The following is a 4,182-nucleotide window of genomic DNA, read 5'->3' on the forward strand; positions in this document are numbered from 1 at the left end:
ACCAACTACAGACTGCCATATCCAGGGATCCATCCCATAATCAGCTTCCAAACGCTGACACCATTGCATACACTAGCAAGATTTTGCTGAAAGGACCCAGATATAGCTGTCTCATGTGAGACTATGCTGGGGCCTAGCAAACACAGAAGTGGATGTTCACAGTCAGCTATTGGATGGATCACAGGGCTCCCAATGGAGGAGCTAGAGAAAGTACCCAAGGAGCTAAAGGGATCTGCAACCCTATAGGTGGAACAACATTATGAACTAACCAGTACCCCGGAGCTCTAGACTCTAGCTGCATATGTATCAAAAGATGGCCTAGTCGGCCATCACTGGAAAGAGAGGCCCGTTGGACACACAAACTTTATATGCCCCAGTACAGGGGAAAGCCAGGGCCAAAAAATGGGAATGGGTGGGTAGGGAAGTGGGGCCGAGGGTATGGGGGACTTTTGGGATAGCATTGGAAATGTAATTGAGGAAAATACGTAATAGAAGATATTAAAAATATTTACATTAATCAAGAATAAAAATTTCAGAATAAAAAAACCAATTATTTTACCCCACTTCATTTTGCCAGCTTCCTTTCTAATGTTACTCAGGAGATCTTTGTTCATCAGAAGGTCTGCTTCTGCTCTTTTTGCTTTAGCTTTCCCCATTGGCTGTAGTCTCACAGAGGATAATATAATTTCAAGTACACCCATCATGTGGTGGTTTGAATAGGTATGGCCTCCACGGATTAATGTCTTTGAAAGCTTGGCCTATCTCGATCGTCACTATTAGGAGGTATAGCCTAGTTGGAGTAGGTGTGGCCTTGTTGGAAGAAGTGTGTCACTCTGGGGATATGTTTTGAGGTCTCCTATGTTCATGCTATGTCCAGAGGCAGTCTCTTCTTTGTTGTCTGTGGATCAAGATGTAGTACTTTCAGCTCTTTTTCCACTATTATGTCTGCCTGAATGCTGCCATGACTCTCATGATGATGATAATGGACTAAACTTCTGAAAATGTGAGCCAGCCCCAATGAAATATTTTCCTTTATAAGAATTGCCTTTGCTATGGTGTCTCTTCACAGCAACAAACCTAAACAGCAACATTTTATTCTATGGATTGGTTTCACTGATGACCATATGCTAGTTGCATGTAGTTTAGAAAGAGGCCTTTATTGACCTCCGCCAAACTCTGCCCATCAATAGGTACAAATTGGTATTGAAGAAACCCATTCCCCAAATTGGACAAGTATGGTCGGAACTGATTCAGCAATTTAAACCCATCTTGTCTCTAGGAAGATTGGTCATTGCTTTGGGGAAGATTGTATTTTCAAAGGCAGTTAATTATGGCATATTCTACAATCTAAAGGAGTTGCTGATGCCTTTCAATGCATCTTTTAAAATATTCCAGTTCACTATTGTCTTGTGTAACCAGAAAATACTTCCAATTGAGGGGCTGGGACAACAACCTAGCCACAAGACCTTACACCCACAATTTCTCCTGCCAACAAGATGTGCAAGGGTAAAGATGGAGCAGAATTTGAGGGAAGGATTAATCAATGTCTGACTCATGCCATGGAAGAAAGACAGCCCACTATTAATGATATTCTGTTGTACTTCCAGACAGGTACCTAGCATAACTGTTGTCTGAGAGGCTTCAGCCAGGAGCTGATGGAAACAGACACAGAGACCCACATGTAAAACCTTTGGTAGATCTTAGGGAATTAAATGAAGGAGGGGGAGGAAGGATTGAAGGAACCAGACAGGTCAAGGACAACACAATAAAAAAAAATACATAATCAACTAACCTGGGCCCATAAGGGCCCACAGAGACTGAACCACCGAACAGAGAAGATACAAGGGATGGACCTAGGGCCTCAGTACATATGAAATAGTTGTGTAACTTGGTCTTCATGTGGAGCTCCTAACAGGAAGAAATAGGAGTTGTATCTGACTCTGCTGCCTACCATTAGATCTCTGTCCCCTAAATGGGATGCCTTGTTTAGTTACAATGTGAGAAGATTCACCTAGTCCTATTGAAACTTGTTATGCCAAGGTGGGTTGACATCTGTAAGAGGCCTTCCTTTTTCTGAGACTTTTCTGAGGAGAAAGGGAGGCAGGAGGATGACAGGGGAGGTGATGTGTGCTGGTGCGACTAGGAAGAGAGGAAGAAGGAAAATCTGTGATTGGGATGTAAAGTAAAGTAAAGTAAAGTAAAGTAAAGTAAAGTAAATAAATAAATTTTAAAAACTAGGAATGGATATTTAATGCGGAAAAAAAATGTCCTTGTTCCAACAAGGAAGCATTCCACTTTTTTACTAGCACCTCTCGAGACTGACAAGACTGAGAGTCTCTCACATTTACTTTTATCTGTCTCCAGGAATGTGGTGAACTTCATGGAAGAGTAGGTGGGAAAAATATAAAGGCTAGAGGATAGCAAGGAATGCTTTAAGATGCTGTGTTCTGTATGTAGAATGATTATTGTACCCATGAACTCATAGCAATTGTGGTTACCTACATAACACATTTACAGGTTCAAGCCAATGAAAAAATTCACTGTGAGTATTGAAGGTCTTCATAAGGCTCTGATCCATAACTGGGGAATTATTGGCAGTTGTTAGCTGCCAGAGGATGGAGAAGCCTACTTTCTTGAGATTGTGGGTACTTGTAGGCTGCCCTGCAATGCACTGGATGGCACTATTCTCATGGACATATTACCAGAACTCATTTAATCTACTGGATTAAAACAAAAAGAAGCAGACACCAAAGTGAGAGAGGCTGTCTTGGGAGATCCAATGGAGTTAGAAGGGGTAAGAAATGGCCATACTTAATTGTATACACCTATGGAGTTCAAAAAGATTTGAAAAAGAATGTATCAAATTTCATTATGACATCTTATAGCTTTAGTGTGTCTGGGGTCAAATAAAAACTATTTGTGAACTTTTCTCCTACCTCCTTGTCAAGGAAGCACATGAAGCTGCTGCCATGCTTATTTTCAGCACATGCTACTATGATGCTGAAAGACATCATACCTTGATTGCACGGTTGCTTTGGAAAATGATGAAGGAATGAAAAAAATGAAGAGGGGCCAGAAAGTAAGACATGTTGATTTCTGGTTCTCTCTCTCTCTCTCTCTCTCTCTCTCTCTCCCTCCCTCTCTCTCTCTCTCTCCCTCTCTCTCTCTCTCTCTCTCTCTCTCTCTCTCTCTCTCTCTCTCTCTCTCTCTCTCTCTCTGTATATGTGTGTGTGTGTATACATGCATTTGAACATATGCATGTGTATGTGAAAGTCATGGGGCAGCCTCAGCTGTGACTCTTTAGGCTACTTTGTTGGGAAGGTTATTTCATTGGCTAAAGCTTGTTCAGTAGGCTATCCTGGCTGACTATTAAACCCTAGGATCTTCCTGTCTCATCTTCACCAGTGCTGGAACTACATATGCACACCGGCACACCATGTTTTCCCTGAATGGGACCTGGAGAAAATAATTGAAGTCTTCACACTTACAAGACAAACACTTTACCTACTGAGCTATCACACAGCTCCGGAGAAAGACCAAGTTGGCTTTGAATTCATAATGCTCCTGCCTCCACTTCTTGAGCATTTGTCTACTAGCTGGCTCAAGTATGATGTTTAATTCAAGGGTCTGCCATCTGCACCTACAAACTGAGGCTGGTCCACAGCCTGCTGTGCATGGGTCCCACCAGGAAAGACCTGTTCTCCCAGGTGTATTTTTACTCCTGGGATCAGAGATGAGATAGCCACTTTGTCTCCAAAAACTGTGTGGAGTGCGTCTGTCCAGGAGCACATGGGGCACAAGATCAGTGGAGCAGCTGAGACAGAATCCTTCCAGTCTACCACCATCATCGGTGAGCTTGGGCTGTTCCTGAGCCCTCTGTACACAAGTTCCACCAGGAGAGAGCTGGTATCCCAAGAGAGCTGACACACACTCACAGACCTATAGGAGGAACAAACTCCAGACAGTAACAAGAACATCTAACACCATAGATAACCAGATGGCAAAAGGCAAATGCAAGAATCTTACCAACAGAAAACAAGATTACTTGGCATCAACAGAACCCAGTTCTACAACCACAGCAAGTCTTGGATTCCCCAACACACCAGAAAAGCAAGATGTGGATTTGAAATCATATCTCATGATGCTTGTAGTGGACTTTATAAAGAACATAAGTAACTCACT

Source organism: Mus musculus, chromosome 13 (assembly GCF_000001635.26).
Source record: "Mus musculus strain C57BL/6J chromosome 13, GRCm38.p6 C57BL/6J".
Classification (NCBI taxonomy): Eukaryota; Metazoa; Chordata; class Mammalia; order Rodentia; family Muridae; genus Mus; species Mus musculus.